The sequence below is a fragment of the Sciurus carolinensis genome, chromosome 4 (assembly GCF_902686445.1).
Source record: "Sciurus carolinensis chromosome 4, mSciCar1.2, whole genome shotgun sequence".
Classification (NCBI taxonomy): domain Eukaryota; kingdom Metazoa; phylum Chordata; class Mammalia; order Rodentia; family Sciuridae; genus Sciurus; species Sciurus carolinensis.
Genome location: NC_062216.1, coordinates 112,049,345 through 112,059,224, shown reverse-complemented (window position 1 = coordinate 112,059,224; position 9,880 = coordinate 112,049,345). Strand labels below are relative to the sequence as shown.

The 9,880-nt window shown below is 49.8% G+C and overlaps 1 non-coding gene across 1 annotated transcript; it reads left to right on the top strand.

The window, feature by feature from the left end:
• Positions 1-9,604: 9,604 nt before the first annotated feature.
• On the top strand, positions 9,605-9,678 carry Trnat-cgu (transfer RNA threonine (anticodon CGU)). The gene has a single exon. It is a non-coding gene; the product is annotated as a tRNA-Thr (tRNA).
• The last annotated feature ends 202 nt before the right edge of the window (positions 9,679-9,880 follow it).

Sequence of the window (9,880 nt, the reverse complement as noted above, 5' to 3'; positions counted from 1 at the left end):
GGCTAGCATTCATTTTCAGGAGCTCCTTCATTCTGTAAATGTGTGGAGTACATATTGTGTACCTCCAAGGTTTGTTTCAGGCATTGCACTAGCAGATAGCCAGAATGACAAAGTCCTGAGCCCATGAAGCTGACATTTTGGCAAATGAAGCCAACCACAAACCAGTTGAATAAGGAAGAGGATTACAGCATGTGGTGAGTCCTGTAAAGAAATATATATGGTTAAGTGACAGAGTGAATGGGCAGATGGGGTGGCTTTGTGTTGCAGTCGGGATGTTAGGAAGAAACCTATGAAGGAGCTAGGTAGAGCCATTTAGGCAAAGGGGCCAGCAAGGCCAAGGCCAGAGGTTGGGAAAGCTGGCCAAGGAACAGAAAGGCAATGGATGTGAGCAGAGGTAGGCAGGAGAGGGGAGGAGGGGTGGGCATAGGCAGGGGCCAAGGGGAAAATTCGGGAAACTTGGCTGTTTCTGACTGGTATGTTTAAAGGTCCCTCTGGCTGCGGTGTGACTTGATTGTTGGAGAGTGAACAGGAGCCTCTGGAGTTGTGCAAGGAAGTGATAGGGTGTGTGTGTGGCGGGGGGTCGGGGGCTGCTGATTTAAGATCTATCCTAGAGACACAGGGACAAAATTCAGGGTGAGGACAGGAGAGGAATTTGGGAAAGGAAAAAGGACCAGCGGGCCAAACTGGCCCTGTTGTTTCTATTCCAGGTCAGGAGAATCCTCCTGCCCTACTGCCTCTGCCCCTGCCCCACAGAGGCCAACACTAACCATGTGCTTTTCCTTGTCTCCACAGCCAGCAATCCTAAATCAGGGGCAGTCCAGGCTGGTTCATGATGGTCCTTTGTGAGAAAAGGTGTTCCCTGCTTTCCTCCGTAATGAGTTGCACCTGCCAAGACCCACGGGTTGGATTCGAACCCTGTTCACCCTTTCCGTCCTGAGGTCACTTAGATGCATTAGATGTATTACGGTATATCCCCCACTCTCCCACCCTGGGCCACTCGACCTGGAAATAAATATTCCAAGCTTTGAAAAACTACAGGCCCGGGGCTGGATGGGGCACTGACCTGAAACAACTCTAGGAGTAGGGGAGGAGGTGGCCTTTCCGAAGGGACCGGATCCCTGAAGAAGGAGGGGTTCCCACCTGGCACTCAGGCCTTTTCCCGTGCGCCGGCCACCTGAGTGTTCCACGGCGCCCCTGCGGGTTTGAGGGCTGGGGACACCGCCCCTCCACCGGCGCAAGCCAGAAAGGCCGACCTTCCGGCCTCGGGCTGCGGGCGGGGGAGGGTCGGAGCGTAATTGCTGCCATCTGCTCCCTCCGCTCTTCCCTTCCCCCACGGCCCGAACGCCCGCCGAGGCTCTAGCCAGTCGGGCCCCGCGGGCTAAGGGCCGGGACTATCGGAGCCCCGCAGGCTCCCGTGGTGGCTGCGGACTGGGGCTGGAGTCGCGCGGCGACATTCAGGCTCTGCCTCTCGGGAGTTAGCCTTGGGGAGGATCCGGGGCTGACCCTCGGCAGCTCCCAGCACTGGCGCGCCCCGCTGGGCGGTTAGCACTTGCCTTGGGATGTGGACGCATCCATCTGGGACCCGACGGATGTGTGACTGTGTGTGTGGGAGCGGAAGAGCGGGGAGCCGCAGAAGCCAAGGCCGAGCCGCGAGCGAGTGGAAAGGAGGCAGAACTTGGCTCTGGAGGCGGAGCTGACAGGCTTGCCTGCCCCTGCACCTATCAGAACACGTGCTTGGTCTGCAAAAGGGGCACGGGGCACCTACTTTTTTGGTGCGCCCTGGGGATTTGATTCCAGAGAGTCTGAGAAGCCATAACCTGCTGTGGGCAAGTTGCAAGTCCCGTTGGTCCCAGGCATCTCCATAGCCCTGCTGTAACCTTGGAAAGCCCCCCTCCGCCCTCCGGGGCAGGCGGAATTGGTGACAGGGTTATGTTTCTGCGATAGAGCTGGGAACCCTGAGGAAGCAGAGACTCTCTGGGGAAGAGGGAACCTGGGCTGCAAGTTAGTGTCGAGGCCATCTTCTGGGGTCTCTACACCATCAACTTGACGGGTAAAGTGGGGTCTTAGTACAGCTGGGGGTATGTCAGTGGATGTTTGGGAGTCACTTTTAGTGCCACCATGGCTTTAAATAATCTTTTTTATTTTTCTCCTAAGAAAGAACACTTCTGCCCAGCACTCTGAACCTTCCCCACCCACTTTTTTTCTTTGAGTTGCTGGCGCTAGAACCTGGGACCTTGCACATGCTGGCAAGCCCTCTACCGCTGGCAAGCCCTCTACCACTGAGAAACTACCCCAGTCCATGCTACTTTTTTTTTTTTTTTTTTTTTTTAATTCTAGTCATTGAAATACTCACAGAGCAGAGGAAGTTCAGGAAGCCACTCACCCAGGTCACCTGGACCTGCAGATGCCCTTCCTGCCCAGAACTCAGTTCCTCATTTTGCAGCACAGACTGCTCACTGTCTCCCCCTCCTGCTATGACAAAACTGTTAGGCACCAAGATCCAATCACCAGGCTGGTGACCTGATTAGCACAGTGAGCCTTGGAGATGCCAAGCAAGCCTGTAGTCAGCTGTGAAGACACTCTCCCTGCAAGGACGGGAAGCACTGTGAGATGTTCTGGAATCACAGAGCCCACTGGACAAACTGAGGTTAAGTGTCTTCTGCAGAGACATCGGAGCTGGGGTTGGAAGGAGGAGAAGTTCCACCAGTAGAAGAGGAAAGGTATCCCAGGCAGGAGGAACAGGGTGTGCAAAGATCCAGGAGTTTGCAAGAAGATTGGTGTTGGGGAAGAGTGAGAGTTTGATGAGCCCGGAGCACATGTTGGAGGGGAGGCGTGAACTGTGGTAAGGAGGAAGCAGGTGTGCAGCAGGAGACTGAAGTGCCACGTAAGCCAGGCCAGGGGAGTTAGACTTGAGTTTGCTATAGCAAATTGAATATCTGCACAGGAAGGGGCTGATAGGAACATAAATGGCCAGGAGTGAAGCTCACAGGAAGTGAGATAAAAAGGTCAGTGCTAACCCTGCGATAAAAAGACTATTCAGGGCAGGGGCTGTAGCTCAGTGGTAGGGCACTTGCCTAGCACCCTTGAGGCCCACCCAGCACCACACACATACACAAAAAAAGTCTATTCATTCACCTTGGAGGTGGCAGGTTCTAGTGGGGGACTTTGGAGCACAGGGAAACCCCAAGGATTCCTTCGGAGGGCTTCAGTTGCTAGGCTGCTTAGCCAGTTATTGCCATGTAGGAATGCAAGCCTAGGCATTGCCAGATGTTTTCAAGAAAAATTAGATAAAAATTAGATATGTAGACTTTCATGTGTTGCTACTGGTTTTTAAGTGCTCACAACTATTTTTTAAAGTATTTTTTTAGTTGTTAATGGACCTTAATTAATTTATTTATATATACACAGTGCTGAGAATCGAACCAGGGCCTCACACATGCCAGGCAAGCGCTCTACCACTGAGCCACAACCCCAGCCCCTGACAACTATTTTTTAAGACTTTAAAATACTGTGAGTGTCCAAAATACCATGACACAAACATATCTGGGGACCAAGTTGGACCCATTGGGCACCACTCTTCAACAGTTGTAGAGTTGCTGGAAAGTTATGGGAAGTCTTGTAAGGAGGGAAAAGATCGGAGTGGCAGGCAGAGGTTTTAGGATGCTACTCGGGCAGCGTGGAGGAATGGCCTGGTGGCTAGTCAGAAGGGGAAGTTGCAGTTACCCACACTAGACTGTGACCTTGATAAAAGCAGCTGAGGGAGAGAGGAGGGAGGACTCCCCAGGCACAGTGTAGGGGTCTTCAGGGATTAGCTTTCCCTAGAGTGTTAAAGGTTTAAAGACTCCTAACTCTTTATCCCCTTTAAGGGACTGAAAAAAAGAAGAAGAAGAAGAAGAAGACGACATCTAGTGGGTGGGGAGGCCTATTTTGAGGGGGATGCCTCTGAAAATCCCCGAAGTTGGGTGCTGGTGGCCACCCCATGGGGCTGGGTAGGATATTCCAGAAAGCTTGACAAGGTGGGGCCTTGCTGGGGGAGGGCTCAGGAATCCAGCCTGGCCTTCAGGAAGACCCCAGCTAGCCCTAATGGGAACCACACGTGGGGTGAGCTTGGAATCCTGGATTGCCTGTGACGTTTGACTTTGGAATCAGACCCTCGGCTGGGGTCACTCATGACCTGCTGAAGTCTGAGGCCTCCCAGCCCTGCTCCCTTTGTAATGGCTGCCAGACTTATTCTACTCAGCACCCAGCCCCGAAGCCTGCCCGGTTGCTGGAGAATCAAAAGCACCTAATTCCTGGGGGCCAAGGGTAGATGCCATCAGAGATAGAAGAAGTTCCTTCCAGGAAACTAAAGCAGAGTTTCCTGAACTTTAACAGCCCTTCTGGAGCCCTGAGCTGCCTTGTAGAGCTAGTACCCTCAACCTCCATCCTCCATCTTGGGTTCTCTGTTGCTCTGGTGGTTGGCAGCCTCCCATGCCCATGGGGTTAATTTCTTGCCTGACTTAAGGCACCAGGAGCAAGGAATAGTCCAAAGATAGGGGTAGAGCCCTGTGAGCAGGTGTTTTACTCCCAAAACTTGCCTGTTAAGACTGGGAGGATCAGGCAGAATGACTCAGGAGACTGAGGCAGGAATTCAAGGTCAATCTCAGCAACTTAGCAAGGCCCTATGCAATTCAGAGAGACTCTGTCTGTAGATAAAATATAATAATGTGGCTCAGTAGTGAAGTGCCCAAGGTTCAATCCCTGGTACCACAAAAACAGAAAACGAAAGAAAACAAACAACAACAAGAAACCAAAACAAAACAGGGGAGGGGGATGAGTCTCTCCTAGCATACTTTCTTCTCTCCTAACCCCCAAACATCCTGGCTGAGGGACTGAAGTTGTGTGAAAAGGAGTCTCAGTATACAGAAGGCTAGAAAAACTGGTCTTTGTGTGGCTCACCCAGGCTTTGGGCCCTGCCATCACATCTCCTAAACCCTCTTCATAACCCTCTGTCTCTGTGTGGTAGACGCACTTTCTGCTTCAGTCCCTAACACACCCAATGCCCACCTCTGGCCCAGCCTCCTTCCCCTTGGTACCCTCCATAAGAACTTCCAGGCAGCCTGCTCAGCATCAGGCCAGGGGCCCAGGAGCGGGGACAGGAGGCATTCCTGGGGGAAGGGGAGAGGGGAGGAAGATGGCAGAGCCTCCACCTCTCTTCCAGCGCAGATATATGCTGCCAGAACGATGCTTTCTATCTATGTTGAAGATGGCCAGCCCCTGGCAAAGGCAGTAGGGCCAGGGACCTATGGGCCTCTCCTGCTCTCTGCTCAGGAGGAAGCCTTCTGTGCCTGCAGCTATTCCACTTCTGGTGGGACCCCAAGGCTTCAGCATTGGTAGGGGTCCACAGCAGAGGTCCCTGAGTTTTAAGTAATCAGGCATGCGCGCGAGACAGAGCAGGCATAATTAGGGCGGCCCCCCTTGATAGGACTAGTCACCACACTCTTTTGCAGGGTAGCCCAGTCTCCCAATGGTCTCGAGAGAGGAGGTTCAGAGGCTTCCAGAGAACGGAATTCAGCCGCAGTTGTAAGAGGGGAGAGAGCGCTGGGGCTAGGAGCAGGGGCTAGGGTAGTCCCTCCAACCCCATCCCCCCGTGCGGTTTCGGGAAGCGTTCCCAATGAATATTTAATAGCTCAGCGCTGGGCCTGATTGAATTTTAATGTGGGTGACTTGAGCCCTGGAGCCCGAGTCCAGGCAATTAGTCAGGAGCCATTAACGCTGACGGAGTTGATTTATGGGCGGGACCGGGCTCGGGCTGGGGGCGCCCAGGTTTTCCGCTGCCCAGGATTGGGCGGCAAAGTCTCTCGTGCCAGCCAATCCGTACGGCCGTCTCCACCTGCTTTGCGTCTCATTTGCATAGCACGGCCAGTGGGCAAACTTGGGTGGTGGCAGGCGGGGAGACCCGGGGTAGGTGGAGGAGGGCAGAGGGCTTGGCTCTGCTCCTGGGGTCGGCAAGCATTTCAGGCGATGCCAGGAAAACCTCTCCGTTTTGTCGTGGGATTCCATCGACCATCCCGCCTTTCCAGGGGCCTCCCTGTACACTCCAGTAGGGCCCGGTTCTAGGGGAAAATTCCAAGGAGAAGGAGCAGTAGCGTCTAGGGCCCATCTGAAAATCGCACTGAGTTGTCGGCCTGAGAACCAAACAAATGCTCTGCTATTAAAGACGGGAACCTTATGAAGCCATTATTATACAACTTGCGCTGCGCTGCTATAGCTCGCCCGCCTTGCTGCTCTGCCTCCCCGCCCTCTTGCTCCCCACCTCCAGCTTATGCACTGATGTGGGTGGGACTGTAGGTTGTGAGGGTTCTGGGTTATGCTCTAGAGGACCAGGGTTGAGGGCAAGGGGCTGGAGGAGACGGCCCTCCTCCCCTCCCATCCTTCATCCCCCTGACCTGTGTGAATGAGCTGGGACTCAAGCCTGGAGTGCTCTATTGAACTATGCCCGACCCCTTAAATCATAGGTCAAGGATTTAGCTGGCCTGTCTGCTGCCACTCTGGCAGGTGGCCTCCTTCTCACCCCCGCCCCCCTTTTCCCAGTCTTCATGCAGCAGGCAGTGGGAAAGTGGTGAGGGCAGGCATCCTCCCCTTACCAGGCAAGCATCCCTGTGGTCCAAGCCTATCTAAGCTGGGATGACGAAAGCCTGTGGTCTGTATAGGAGGCATGAGTAATGGAGGCAGGTGAATAGAGGCCCAAGCTGGAATGTCAGTCCCTGCTGGGAGGCCACAGAGAACTTGGCGGGGAACAGGGAGACATTAGTCAAAGAAGACTTCCTGGAAAAGGTGGGACAGAATGGAGACTGGAAGGAAGGGAGGAACAGAGTGAAAGAAAAGAATAAGGAGTGGGAATCCTCTGTAGGGGAACATCCTCTTTGAGCCACGAGAGAGTAAGTGAACACTCTGAAGGTCCCACACATCAACTGTGGTTAGTACTCTGGTGGCAGTAGCTGGGGCATGCACAGCTGGCCTAAGCAGATGAGGCATCATGTGAAGGATGATGAAAACATCACTAATGGGCACCTGCTGTGTGCCAGGCACTACCCTAAAGAACTTCATTTCATTTCGTGTAGAGCAATCTAAAGAGGTATGTAGTCTTAGAATTCCCATGTCACAGCTCCAGGTGGTGGAACCTCCCCCTGAAGAGCATGGCAGTCTGGTCCCCCAGGAATATCATGGTCCTGTTAGCAAGTAAGGAGGGCAAATTACCCTTATGCTGGTAAATTACCCATAGTGATTGGTTTTTGCCTGCTTCTTGTCATTCCTAGAATTCAGATTTTGTGCAAGGATCCCACCTCAATGAATGAAACCTACATGCAACCCAGGAGTAAATCATGATGCATTGATATAATCCTAGTACTCCTGTCCTCTAACCAGGGATTGATTTAAGCATAAAGACAATGGAAGACACCACCTCTGGCCACCTAATGTATTCTCCTCTCTTCTTCCTTAAAGAATAAAATTTTATTTAAGGTGACCAAGTGCCTAACTAAAAAATGCTACTATCATTTCTTACATCTAGGTCTAGTCATGTGACCAAGTTCTGATGAATGAGATGTAAACAGATGTGTTCTGTGGGACATCTGAGCAAGTCATTTAAGAGAGCCGATTCTGCTGAGGACCAACATTTGTTCTTCCTCTTTTGCTCACTTTGGTCTGCAACATAGTTCTGATGGCTGGAACTCCAACAGCCATTTTGAAATGTAAGATAAATTTGAGAATGAAAGGACATAAAGTGGGTAGCATATGGGCCCCTGATGGCACTGACATTATGGAGCCCCCACACCGGCACTGCCTGCCTTTAAAAAGTCACATGTGACTCTTATGTGAGAAAGAATAAGCTTTAGTCTTATCTAAATCACACTGAGTTTAGCTAATATATGTAACTATACTTCATTCTAACTAACAGAGGCAGAGTATAATTTCTGGTCAACTATACAGGAGGGAAGATCTGGATGTGTCTGGGAAAGATTTTGTTGCTCTTCAAAGAAGGCATCGGGGAGGAATTTTTGGATGCACAGAGGATGCTTTGAACTGCATCAGTCATTTTGTGAACATGGGGGAAACCATCCAGAGACACAGAAAATGTATAAGTGTTGGGATATAAATACAGAAGGAGCCTGGATCCTTGGACATGGAATTGAGCCTCTGAATTAGCTCTGGAACCACCACTTCTTAAGACTTCTCATGTGACATTCTGTTTAGTCCATTCTGAGAAGTACATTTGGTCACATTTTAACATTTTTGAAATCTGTATACATCTTAGAATCAACAGCATCTTAATCTCTGTCAGCTAGATAGCCTCTGTGACTTGCCTGTCCTTCTTGAATGTGTGAATTTGATGGTTTCCCTAGTATCATGACAGGACCTTGTCTGTGTGGCTCCAAAGGAAATCCTGGAGGTAATAGTGGTAGTGGTGGGCAACTTGCAGGATGGCCCTGGAGGTCCTCTCCTCTGCTCTTTGTGGCCTTGGGCAGCCTCCTCCCACGTTGTTCTGGAGTTGGTTTGTCTGAGATCATATGGCAGAAATCATGACATGTCACTTCTGATGTTAGGTTATAAAAAGACTGTGGCTTCTGTCTTGAACATTCACTCATACTCTTGGATTATTTTGCTGTGTAGGAGGTCAGCTGTGACGTCATGAAGACAGTCAGGAGGTCTACAGAGAGGCCCTCATAGTGTGGACCTGAGGTATCCAGCCAGTGACCAACTAGGAACTGAGGTTTGCCAACAACCATGTGAGTGAACTAAGGAATGGATTCTCCAGGCCCAAGACTGCAGCCTTGGTACACAGCTTGAGTATGACTTTCTAAGAGACCATGATAAGCTAGAACCATCCTACTAAGCCACTTGTAGATTCCTGATTCCTGACCTTTACCAAATATAAGAGGAATAATGCTTTGTGGCTTAAAACTGCCAAGATTTGGATATTTTTTTAAAATTAAAAAAAATATTTTAGTTGTCAATGGACCTTTATTTTATTTATTTTTATGTGGTGCTGAGAATTGAGTCCAGTGCCTCACACATGCTAGGCAAGTGCTCTACCACTGAGCCACAACTCCAGCCCCATAGAACATTTCTTAAGAATGTGCTGCTGAATTTGTTATCTATTTCTGCATAAAAAACTATCCCAGGGACTGGAGTAGTAGAGTGCTTGCCCAGCATGCGTGAGACACTGGGTTTGATCCTCAGCACCATATAAAAATAATAATATAAAGGTATTGTGTTCGTCTGCAAGTAAAAATTTTTTTAAAAAAGAAAGATATGGGACTGGGGAGATAGCTCAGTCGGTAGAGTGCTCACCTTGCAAACACAAGGCCCTGGGTTCAATCCCCAGCACCACAAAAAAAAAAAAAAAAAAAAAAAGTAAGAAATATTCTATCACCAATATTCATGATATTCCAAATGATGATTGTGTGGAAAAACAGACATTGACAGCTCAGAACTGAAAGATGATTCCAAGAATTAGACTCTGACAAAGTTTTAAGAAAACCTTAAGAGATTTATTTCACCTACTTTTTTTTTTGTTACACATATGTACAAGAATAATTTATGTTAAAAATCTCCATGTAAGGGTTGGGAACGTAGCTCAGTTGGTAGAGCGCTTGCCTCGTAAGCACAAGGCCCTGGGTTCAATTCCCAGCACCACATAAAATAAAGACAAAACAAAAACCAATTTCCATGTAAGTGTAAGAGCTTTTTTAGTAAATATAAAATAAAAAATCTATATGATAAGAACCATTTTCAGTTTAATCAGTAATGTGTTTTTTCTTTCTCTTGGTACGTAAAGTAGCAGTGCTTATTAACATTGGTGGCAACTAAATGGGATGAAATACAGTGTCTTTTCCTT